Here is a 13,542-nt window from a genome sequence, read left to right as displayed (position 1 = left end):
ATAGTCACCACACTCCAAAAAATATCATTTTACTTAACAACTTTCATATATGATCAGATTTTTCCGTTCCCCATATTTTTATTCTGCTCTACTTTAGAGCTCGTTCCTAAAATGAATGAAGAATTTATTAAGCTTTTGCTATGTGCAAAGTATTGAATTCTAAGAATACAAGTAGTGAATGATGATAGTTCCTATTCTCAAAAAACTCACTAAGCAAAAAAAAAAATACATATAGAAGTTTTTAGCTGCAAAATACAAAGTATACACTATACTTGGGGTAGAACAGCAAAAGTAGGTGGTAATGTTCCTTGTTCATTGTCATTTTCATTATGAAAATCATATTCATTTCTGATATTGAGCCATTCAATAATGCCAAGAAATTTGGTGGTAAGGCCTTTCATTTACAGGTATTCAGTAACTATAGCTGCTGAAGAGGCAATGATAGCCTTAACAGAGGAAATTGCCAAATAACTTTACAATGGTTGTTTTTCTTTGGAAGTGGAATCCACAGTCTGGAGGGAAAGAAAGGTCTTTAGTGTTCCTGGAGTTCTTTGGTTTACCTTCTTGCTAGGAGTAGCTGATTGGTGGTTAATAATGGTGGTTTTGAGGATAATGAACCCTAAATCATAGCAGATTCAAAGCTCTATTGTAAGCAGCAATCATCAAAAATATTTGGTACTGGATAAGAAACAGATTGATCAGAAGTATAGGTTAGGTACATAAGAAACAGTAGTAAATGACTATAGTATTCTACTTTTTGATAAACCCAAAGGTTAATTTCTAGAAGATTTCACTATTTGACAAAAACTGCTGGGGAAAATGGAAAATAGTATGGAAAAAACTAGGCACAGATCAGTATTTCACATCCTATATCAATATTAGGTCAAATGGATATGTGAGTTAGATATTAAGGGTAATTTTATAAGCAAATTAGGAGAACAAGTTAATAGTTTACCTGTCAGATCTATGGAGAAGGAAAAAATTTATGATCAAATAAGAGATAGACAATATTATGAAATGCAAAATGAATAATTTTGATTACATTAAATTGAAAGGTTTTTACACAAACAAAATCAAAACAAATGATATTAAAAAGAAGGCAGAAAGCTGGGAAACAATTTTTGTAGCCAGTGTTTCTGATAAAGGCCTAATTTCTCAAAAATATAGAGAACAGAGTCAAATTTATAAAAAATGCAAGTCATTGGGAAGCTAGGTGATGCAAGGTATAGAGCATGAGCGTAGAAGTCAGGAGGTATCCAGCCTCAGATACCTGCCATTTGCCTCAGATACCTGCCATTTACTAGCTGTGTGACCTTGGACAAGTCACTTAACCCTGATTCCCCTGCATCTAAGGTCATCTCCAGTTGTCCTAATTCATATCTGGTCATTGGACCCAGGTGGTCTGGAGGAGAAAGTAAGTGTGCTTTTGCTTAGCACAAGATCCCCTCATTCAAATCCAATTCATGTATTTGTCATAGCATCACATCCCCTAATCTTGTGGTCTTCTTTGAACACAGAGGACAAAATAGTCAAAGAATATGAACAGGAAATTTTCAGATGAAGAAATTAAAACTATCTATAGTCATATAAAAAAGTTCTAAATCACTATTGATTAGAGAAATACAAATTAAAAAAATTTTGAGGGGCGGCTAGGTGGCACAGTGGATAAAGCACTGGCCCTGGAGTCAGGAGTACCTGGGTTCAAATCCAGCCTCAGACACTTAATAATTACCTAGCTGTGTGGCCTTGGGGAAGTCACTTAACCCCATTTGCCTTGCAAAAAAAAAACCTAAAAAAAAAACCTTTGCGGTACCATCTCACACCTAAAAGATTAGTTAGTATGATAGAAAAGGGAAATACTGAAATGTCGGAAAAGATATGGGCAAATTAGATGACTCATGCATGGTAGTGGAGTTGTGAGTTGACCCAATCTTTCTGAAGAGCAATTTGGAACTATGTCCAAAGGACTAAATAAATAATAAATAATAAACCACAGTTTATTAACTGTGCATATACTTTCATCCAGCAATATCACTACTAGTTCTGTATCCCCAAAAAATCATAAAAGATGAAAAAAATCTGCACGTACAAAAATATTTATAGCATTTTTTTCTTTTTTATTGTGGAGACAAATAATTAGAAACTAAGGAGTTAGCTATCAATTGGGGACTGCCTGAATGAGTTGTGGTATACAAATATAATATAACACTATTTCTCTATAAGAAATGTTCAGTAGACATTTCAGGAAAATCTAGAAAATCTAGAAAGATAATTCCAACAGACTCATGATGAAAAATGCTATCCACAACCAGAGAAAGAACTAGGAAGTGTGAATAACAGGATTGACGCATGCAATTTTCACTTTGGTTTTTTAATTGTTCTTTTTAAAAATCTTAGACAAGTCAGGGTCATTGCTCTGCCAAAATAAGACTTTAGAGGAAGAAAACTATGAATACTTACTGGTCAGAATATGTAGTAGAAAGCTCAGAGTGGGTAGATCTATAAGCCTGAAGCCAGAAAAAAATCTAAAGTTAAAAAATGGCTTTTATTTTTTATTCTCTTTTCTTTCACAATATGACTATTGTGGAAATATATTTTACATGATTGCACATGTATATTATATCAGATTGTTTTGTATCTTGAGGAGGGTAGAGGGAATGGAAGGAGGGAGAAAAATTTGTAACTCAAAATCTTACCAAAATGTTAAAAAAATATCTTTACATGTAATTAGGGAAAAATTATGGAAATTATTTTTAATTTTTTAAAAGAAGATAATAGATCCAGAGGTAGAAGTAGGACAGGTTATCTGACTGGGTACTGCTATTGCTGGGGATTTTGGGTTCAGGTTTCTAAACTGTCTCCTCCAGAATCTGAAATGGTTTGCTTCCTGTCAGGATATTGCTTGTACCTTTGGAAAAGATAGGTTGCCTACCTACTATAGTTGGTTTTGGTACTGGCAAGAAAAGTGGGTCCCAATATAAGTTGCCCAAGTAAAAGGAAGAGGAAATTAAAAACCTAAATAACCCTATCTCAGAAAAAGAAATTCAACAAGCCATTACTGAACTCCCTAAGAAATAATCTTCAGGGCCAGATTGATTCACAAGTGAATTCTATCAAACATTTAAGGAACAATTGGTTCCAATTCTATATAAACTATTTGGAAAAATAGGTGAAGATGGAACACTGCATAACTCTTTCTATGACACCAATATGGTGCTGATACCTAAACCAGGAAGAGTTAAAACAGAGAAAGAAAAATATAGACCTATCTCCATGATAGGTGCAAAAATCTTAAATAACATCTTAGCAAAATGACTACAACAAATTATCACTAGGATAATACAATATAACCAAGTGATCAATGCTGGAAAGGATGTGGGAAATCTGGGACACTAATACATTGTTGGCGGAGCTGTGATTTCTTCCAACCTTTCTGGAGAGCACTTTGGAATTATGCCTAAAGAGCAATAAAAATGTACATACCCTTTGATCCAGCAATACCACTACTGGGTCTATACCCTAAAGAAATTATGAAAAATGGTAAAAACATAAACTGTACAAAAATGTTCATAGCAACTCTGTGGTGGCAAAGTAATGTAAATTGAGGGAAAGTCTATCAATTGGGGAATAATTTAACAATTTGTGGTATAGGTATGTGATGAAACACTATTGTTCTATTAGAAACCAGGAAGGATGGGAATTCAGGGAAACCTGGAAGGATTTGCATGAACTAATGCTGAGCAAGATGAGTAGAACTGGAAGAACATTATAAACCCTAACAGCAACATTGGAGTGATGGACTTGCTCATACCAACAGGGCAGCAAGCAGGCATAATTTTGGGATATCTGTGACAGAGAATGCCATCTGAATCCTGAGTAAGAATTGTGGAGTTTGAACAAAGACCAAGGACTATTACCTTTAATTTTTTTTAAAAAAATGTCTTCTTATGTAAAATCTTATGTTTCTTCTTTAAGGATATGATTTCTCTCTCATTGCATTCAACTTAGATCCAATCCATACTATGGGAATGATGTAAAGACTAGCAAACTGCCTTCTGTGAAGGGTGGGGGAGGGAAGCGAGATTTGGGGGAAAATTGTAAAACTCAAAATAAATAAAACCTTTCTAAATTTTTTTTTAAAATGGGTCCCTTCTCCACAAAGGTTACCCCTATTCAGTGCTAGATTACACTTCTTGAAAGAAAACAGTTCTAAAATTTGTTTCCCTAATAACAAAATCAAAATCATCAAGTTCAATTTCTTCATTTTACAAACAAGAATATGGAGGCTTGGTAGGAGACCTTCCAAAGTTGGTATAGAAATCCATTCTTTAAGAAAACTTAGGTATGAAGCTAGCTGAATTGTGATTGACTGGTTCAAAGATGACATTAAAAAACCATTATCCCACTGAAATTTGAAGACATTTAAGTAACCTGGCAGGATCTGCTACAGCTTGTATTTCTACTAGTTTATCCTGAGACAAGTCAGGGTCACTGCTCTGCAAAAATAAGACTATAGAGGAGGAAAGTTATGACTATTTACTGGTCAGAATATGTAGTAGAAGGCGCAGTGGATAGATCTACAGGTCTGGAGTCTGAGCAAGTCTGAGCAAGTCACTTAACCTGTTTGCTTTAATTTGCTGGAGAAGAAAATGGCAAACCACTCTAGTATCTTTGCCACATTACCCTCTGGATAATACATTCCATAGGATGATAAAGAATAGGATAAAACTAAACAACACAGGGTGTAGTTGTAATCTAATTACAACTTCCATTCCAATGATCCTCCTTTGGAAGTAAATTTCTCTCTCCTCTCCTCAAGCATTTAATGTTTCCTTATGAACTACAGATGATCACTAGGATCCTTTAGTAGAAAAGTCCCTGATCCATGAATTAAAACCCATTAAATTTGATTTTCCCACTGGCTTGTCTTAAAATGTTCCTCTTCACCCACCCTTGGTTTCCCCACCTGTGAAATAGTATTAGCATTGCCTATTCTTAATATATATTTATGCATACATATATGTGCATACATATGCACATATATGTATATATAGAAAGATAGATATGAGGAAACAATAGGTGGCAAGAGGCCTTTGAAAACAAAAATATTATCTAAATGAAAATATTATCTATTGGTCTATCAAGGAGAAAGAAGACTTTTTTCCCCATCTTTTCTTTGAAATTCACTACCTAGTGATACACAATTCCGCAAAATACAAACAGCTACCTAAACTATAATCTCACATCATCTATTTATTCTGTCATGACCAAGGGCAGAATGAAATACAAATTGCACCCACTGAATGAGGAGTCCTATGCCTTTAAAAAAGAAATTGAAAGAGTGAAGAAGGAAAAAAAATAAAAGAGCAATTTGAAGGCTGTTAAAATCAAAGGTTTAATTTTGTCATTTTTCAGAGTAACTTAATGGATTAGTAATATGACTGTTTTATGTAGTTTTGTCAAAAAGTGTTATGTCAGAATTTTCAAATCTGAAATATTTGCTCTTTCAAGTTAAAGGGAAGCATCAATCAAAGGTGAATTTTTCTCCACTGATGGATTTCTCTCTCCTATCGTTACCAAAAAAAGTATGTGTCAGTGATCCTCTGACAAAACTGCACTTTCAAAAAGCAGTTCATTTCAAAGATGCCTCCAAACAACCTGAATTTTTATTTAGCAATAGCAACAAGACTAAACTAAGATTCCGAAAATCCTGGACTGTATCATTTTGCATTATCAAATTCCTGCCCCTACAATAATTTGGCACAGCTTGACTTGTTGGTGCCAGTTTAGAACTATTGAAGGTTTTTTTTAAATAGTTTGGTGGTATCATTGTTGGCTCAAATCTGCAAATTCAGAAGTCTGGGAAGGTTGTAACTACTATGGTCCATATGGAGATTCATGTTTATTTGCAATTAGACTTCCCTTGCTGCTAGTAAATGAAACCAGCCTAAATTGGTAGTTCCATATAGGGTCATTTAAAACCACTAAAGCCATTAGCTTTAACCTGAACTGACTAGATTTTAAAAAATCCTGCCTATTCACAATGTAGATTTATAAGAAGTCCAGATTAAAGCTAGGAGACCTAGGGTTCAGTCTTGGGACTGGACAAATGGCCTTGAAATTTGAATAACCTTAATATTAATTTTTTACTTCAAGGTGTCTTGGTTTACTTTGTTTACAAAAGGAGTGTTGGAACAGATCACCTCTGAGGAACTCTTCTAGAATTAAATTCTAGGATTCTAAGTGAGAACATTAATTCAACTACCTGTGTTTGTCTTTCAAAATTATCTAAAATAATTAATATATATATAATATACATTAGTAACACTAGTAATGAATTTTCTTTTCTATTTAGCTTAAATAAGAGGTAATTTGACAGTCCTATAATTCATAGTCTTTTTTCAAAGTGCATTGACACTTATGAAAATCTTTTGAATTTAGGTAAAGCTAATTTCATTGTTTAACTATAAGTGAATATGATATAATATTCAAATTAATCTATTCATATAAAATGTCATATATGTAACTGTATATAACCCTTTTAATATGAGCCACAATGTGCATATATTGCTTTATATGATATTTCTCACAAGAACAAATATTGAAGATGCCTAATGTTATAATATAAACTTGATGGAGGTGACTAAGTCTTGGGAATGAGATTTATTTCTGTGATCATGATGGGTGGTTAGAACAATTCCAAGTAAGTCAGATTATGGAGGGGGAAGGATTTGAAATCGTTGGTTCGCAAACAACAGTAAAGAACTTTCCAGCTCTGAATCCCTTCTTTAGCATATAAGGGATAAACCATTGAAGTTAAGGAAACCTGCAACTAAGTTCTCCCCAATATCAATACCCACCAAGAAAGAGACATTTTTTTGTGCATCATGTATCTCTTTGGTGGTCTCATGAAACCTACAAATTGCTTCTCAGAATAACATTTTAAATGCATAAAATAAAATACATAGTATTTCAAAAGAAATCAACCATACTGGATGGTTCCTAGTCCCTGAGGTAAGAATCATACTTACTTATCAATAGAGTTCTAGACACAATTCTGACCTGTAAAGATCAATCTTGAACAAAGTCCACTTTAGTACAGTTCAATATACCAGAAAATTAGGTCCAAATGGGGAAATGTTACTAAGAATGTAGCTTAAACATATCTTTCTCTCTCCTCTTCATATCAAAAAATGGAGTTTTGATTTCCCCAGTATTATTCAGCCACAGTGTAGGACTCAGGAAAGGTCATTTTCTGACCCTAGAGCAGCTAAACTATATACAGTATCCAATCATAAGTCTCTAGATTGTTCCAATAACAGACTCACTTACTCCAAGGATAGTCATTAAGATGTTTTTAGTGTGATTATAATTGAGTGGAATTTTCCTCATTTAAATTGTTCATTTGTTCCATGTCTATGATGAGAAACTCCAATCTTACCCAATTATATCAAATAGGGAATGCAACCTTGGAGGGCTTCCCAGAAAATAACTTATGAATGGAATTTATACTGACCTCTACTAAGCAGCTAAGATTTTACTATACCTACCACATTTCCCCCCAAACAAGACTGAGTCTTATATTTTTGTTTCAAAAAATAATAGGGCTTGTTTTCAGGGGGATGTCTGGACACAGGCAGTCAGTCCTGTGGGAATCATCCTTTGATCTATTCTTCTTTCTTCAAGGTCTTCTTTCTTCATGTATTTCCTTCAAAGAGGTCTGTCCTCCAAAGGAACCAAATTGAGTATTTACAAACACTTAATTATAATTTTTATGATCATTTATTTTAAGTATCGTTACCTATAATATTGTTTATTTATATTTAATTACATAGTAATATTATTATTTTTATTTTATGATTCAATATGTCCATCATGTTGCAACAGACATACTAAATGAATCTGTCTGGATGATGATCTTAACTGGGGTTTATTTTGGGGATAGGACTTAAATTGTGAGCATCCTGGAAAAAATGCTAGGGCTTATTTTTCAGTTAGATTTTATTTGGGGGGGGATATGTTATTTAAGCCTGAATACTATCATCATTCACTAAATGAGGGAAGGGCAGGTAATAGATTAGGAGACTTAATTTCTTGATAAAACTGACTATTTGGAAATTGCTTGCATTTTCCAAGTACTAATCAGTTTGGGTTAGGTCAATATTGAGAGGGTTATTTTTTTCCACCTAAGAAATTTAGTTCCATGGCAAGCCAGTACCTCAGAGCAGCTAGGTAGAATGCCAGGCCTTAAGTTAGAAAGACTCATATTTCTGAATTCAAATCTGGCTTCAAACTCTTATTAGCCATTGAATTTGGGCATGCCACTTTACCCTGTTTGTCTCAGTTTCTTCATCCATAAAGTCAGCTGGAGGAAAATGGCAAACCTCTAGTATTTTTGCCAAGAAAATCTCAAATGGAATTATATCCATTATATACTAAATCTCAAACAGATAATACCTCAAAACTTCCTTTTTTGACTCTGATTCCTCTTTGGTATTTCACAATGCCTTTAAGATTATTCCCGCAAATCTTCCACCCCTCAAAAAAAAGAAAAAAGAAACTGTCAATCCTGATGTAGAAATAAGATTTGCTATCTTTTTTGAGAGATTAAATTTATATATCTAATGCCCTAGTACGATGAAGTGAAGAAAATTTTATTATTATTATTATTATTATTATTATATGCTAAATTATTATGATGTACTTATTATGTGCTAAAATATTATGCTAAGTGCTGAAGGTACAATGTAGGCTAGTCTCTGGTCTCAAGAGTCCACTTTCTGTTGAGAATTCATATACATGTGCAAATTCAGGGCTGCAAATTTCACCAGTGGGAGAGCTCTGCTGCATCTTCCCTTCTCCCTTTTCTTGAATTTGTGGCTCCCTGGGAATGGAGGATTATGTGAACATTTCATGATATTAGGAGTTAATGCGACTTTCCTTTCCTGTCAGTGTGTGATTCACATAGGAAAACATGAGTACATGATCTAAATCCTAATCAAATGTGTTCATTCTTAGCAAGATTTATCAATGAGCATTATCCCTCAAGTACACATTCTACCATAAGCAATCCCTTTTGTTTCACTTAGCCCAGGCTTCTTCCAAGTCCTTCAAAAGGTCAAATTTCCTTATAAAATACAATTTCCAGTTAACCCATGAATATTCCTTATTGACAATCAGTCATTAAGCATTTCTTAAGTAAAAGTACCTATTCTGCAAATCAAAATGGCAAACATTGGAGATATCAATAAAATGAATAAAAAAAACCCTGCTGTCAAGGATCTTTCATTCTATCCAGGATGATATAAATTATATATTTAATTATATACAATGATAATAATAGCAAATATTTTAAAGTTTGCAGAGTGTTTTATATATTTTATCTCATTTGATTCTGAATAAAACCCCGTGAGACAGATGCTAATATTATTCCTATTATGTAGATGAGAAAATTGAGACTGAGAGAGATTATTTGACTTGCAAAAAGGATACATACCTGGGAAGTACCCAAATCAAAATTTGAACTCAGGTATTCCTGATTCAAAGTCCATCACTACCAACTCTACCACCTTGGGCTTAGAAACAATTTTCTTGAAGCTAAAGATAAAAAAGCTCTCTTGTTTGAGGAAAATGGGAGAATTGGGAAATCATGAAAAAATAATGCTTGGACTGAATTTTGAAGGAAGAGAAGAAATCTATGAGTCAGAAGCATTATAGGTTTAGGAACTGCTAATGCAAAGGAGATGAGATCTAGGAGTGTCTTATATGAGTAAAAGAGATAAGGCCAGTTTGGCTGGATAACAAAATGTGGTATGGATATAATGAGCTTTGAAAAAGTGATTTGGAACAGGTTGTGAAAGGCTTTAAAGGCCAAAAAAGGAGTTTATATTTTATCCTACTGGTAATTAGTAACTATTGGATTCTATTGAGTGACATGTCAGATCTACCCCTAAGGAAAATCACTTTGACTACTGGGTGGTTGATGGATTGAAATGGGTAAAGACTTGAAGCAGGGCACCAATTAGGAGACCATTATAATGGTCCAAGTGAGAGATGATGAGAACTTTAAATGAGAGTGGTAGTTGTGTAATTCTTAAATTAAATTATATGGGCAAGAACTAGTTGTGTTGATATCAGGAGCTCCAAATGAGGAATATTTTTTTCTGTTGATGCAAATTGGTACTTTCTTTGGAACTATTGTTTTCAAGAGCAAACCCCCAAATCTGAAATAGTTTTTAAAAGAAATTTATTGGGTTATTTGGTAGAGTGAACCAGAAAGGAAGTGTGAATATCTCTCCTCCAGATTCTAGAATGCTTGTATTATGTGGGTTTTTAGACAAAGTAATCCACACATAAACTACATGTACCCAGTTGAGAAATTTTGCCAAGAGGGCAATTTGAAAGTCAAGGTCAAGTGAGATGAATATGAGTAAGTGTAAAAATACGATATAATTTGATTGAAGCCAAAATATAAGCTTTGGTGGACCCAAAGTGAACTTGGGTGTAGAGACCCAAAATAAGAATATTTTGGGTAAATCCAGGACCTGGGGCTAATCAAAATTCCTTGGAGTCATTTGCAGCAGTCCTAGAGAGTTACTGAGGTCAAGGAAACATACTGGGTTCAAACAATCTTTAATCACATAAAGTTAGATTCAAACAATATTTATAAAAGAGAATAATACAAAAAAGTTAATAGTCATAGAGAGAAGCCTGGGCCATTGAGAAATGACTTGTCCAGACACATCAGCAGATGTAATATCAGCCAGATGTAATATATGAATCCAGTTGTTTCTGAGTACAGGATCAGTTGTCTGTTCATTATGCCATACTGCCTCATTGAGCACCCCCTATAAACTAGGAAAGCAAATAAAACATAGGACAGCCTTTGTCTTCTCTTTGTTCAGCTTGCTTCATGTAGAGGATTTCTCTGTATCTGTAGAGGCTCAAAAATTTACTAAACTTACAACCTCTCTCCCTTTCTTCTGTCTTGAGTCCCAAAGATGCTGACCCTTTTCTCGTGCACTAAGAATTCTTTTCCATTAGGTTATACTTCCCCCCTATGTTCCTAACCATTGATTTCAATCAGTGTTCAAATATTTTATAGTGAACTCCAATTATGAACAAAGGGTCAGTTTTCTGAGAGGTCCCTCTTCAAAACCATTTGAGCTTTTTCAGGGCAAGGACTTTCCCTTGTACTCTTCTCTCTCACACTCCACCCCCCCCCCCAGCTAGAATTCTCTCCTTTCTCATTTCCATCTCTTGTCTTTCTTGATTTTCTTCAACAGCTAAAATTTTACCTTTTGAAAGAAGCCTTTCATGATCCCCCCCTTAATGATGGTGTCTTTCTTCTAAGATTTTTATCCTATTAACTTAACTATATCTTGTTTGTAAAGAGGCTTTTTGTATATTTTGAGTTATCCATGTGACTATGAGCTTTTTGAGAGGATAGGCTATCTTTTTTCCATCTCTCTATTTTCAGCTTTTAACACAATGAGTAGTAAGTGCTTAAAAGGTTTATTGAATGATTCTATTTGCATAAAATTTGTTGCCACTAAACTTCAATCATCTCTATTATAAATGATAGTGGTATCAACTAGATTCAGATTCTATTATCCACCCACTACTTATACACAGTGTTTACCTCTGAGGAAGACTCATTTTGGATAGGCTATTGGACCCTAGCCTAAGCATTTACTTAGTTAAGATTCAATAGGCTACTCTCTCTGCTTTTGCCAGGATGTCTCGATGTAAGGCAATGGAGGCCCTTAGATTTCTATAGTACAATATCAAATGGCAGAGGCAGTTTTGTGAGTGTTCTTAGATTAAAGATACCTTTGGTAGTTAGATTTAGGAGGGTTTCTGTCTCTCACTCTCTTCTAAGCTAGACACAAAATCATGTGGCTCTGACCCAGGGACAGGATGTCATTATGACGGTAATAAACACCTCCAACTAAATGACTCCCTTCCTTTCTTGTGATGACCTCCTCTTGTGGACAAGGAGCTTTTCAGTTTCATGAAGAAAATTTCCTGTCTCCACAACCTTTTTTTTTGTCTGAAATTATCTTTGAGCAGGGTCTACAGTTTAACTCTGGTTCTGAACTAGACTAGGAATTCCCATTTTGCCTAGGTTAACTGGTAACATAGGAGTTACTCACAGTCCTGATTCCATTCTAATTGGCATGAGAGCTTTGATCTATTCTGTTTCCAATCTGTACTGATTTGTCCCTCAATAGACAATTTGGGGACTTCACAAAGACTCATTGATATTATACTTAGTGTGGAAAACAGAATGTTATAGCTCACTGCAATTCAGAAGTCCTTGAACTCAAAAGATACCCCAGTCTTAAACTCCATAATAACTGGGGTTTATAGGTGGTATATCAACTGTATGATTAAAGGCAGACTAAAGAGATGCTCTGATTGTAGCTTGGGTGTTTTGCCTCCTACCATCAGGAGATCCTGTCTGAGCACTACCCTTTTACCTCAAAAGTTATGAAAAATGAACTCCTCCTTCTCATTCTTTAGAATGAATTTGAAGATTGTAGAAAAGTACACTACTTTTAGATCCAAGCACCTGGATTTGACTCCCTGTTTTTATTAAATGAACATATAAGAAGTTGGCAAATCTCCAACTGCTTTGAGCAGCATTGTCTCATATGTAAAATGATGGGGTTGCTCAAATAATCTAGCTCTAAATTTATTTGTTTACTTTTTGGCAAGGAAAATGGGGTTAAGTGACTTGCCCAAGGCCACACAGCTAGGTAATTATTAAGTGTCTGACACCAGATTAGGTCTAAATTTATGAAACTATCTAAGCAACTAATGTGCAAACTCATTTTCCCCTCTACATTTTTTTAAATATGTTGGCTATATGTAAATTCACATATGCTTGAATAATATACACATATATATATACATAAATATATGTATTAAGCATATGCATTTATGTAAATATATTATACCTGCTATACAGTCTTGACTAAAACTCCTTATCTGTTTAAGTTCAAAGTCTGCAAAATTATCATATAATTTATGTGCAAAACTTTAAAATATATCAAAAAAGAAGATATTTGAAGGATGTGCCCTCTCCCTCCTTTGCATTTTTTTTATTTTTGCAAGGCAATAGGGTTAAGTGACTTGCCCAAGATCACTGTGCCACCCAGCTGCCCCCCCTTCATTGTATTATGAATTTTCCCAATAACTAAATGAGAATTATTAGGTAAACAATAAATAACCAAAGGGGGGAAAGGAGAGTGCTTTACTTTGGGAGTTCTTATCCTTGTCTGTTTTAGTACAACATTGAGTTTTTTCTTCCCAATAAATTTGTCATAAAATGCAAAATTCAGTTTTCTATGAATAACAAATTGCTGGTAATTTTGAGGAATGAAACAATGGCACAGGTGCTTTGGGGTGGGTACTAAGATTTAAGTATTCAAAGTGGTCAAGCCTGATTTAAGTTAAGAGAGTCCCTAGATTCTACTTTATTGAATGACAATTACTCTCTAGAACTCTAGTGGCTTAGAAGAATAAGTGTTTCCTCTA

This window comes from Macrotis lagotis, chromosome X (assembly GCF_037893015.1).
Source record: "Macrotis lagotis isolate mMagLag1 chromosome X, bilby.v1.9.chrom.fasta, whole genome shotgun sequence".
NCBI classification, from domain to species: Eukaryota; Metazoa; Chordata; class Mammalia; order Peramelemorphia; family Peramelidae; genus Macrotis; species Macrotis lagotis.
Note: the sequence above shows the minus strand (reverse complement) of the source record.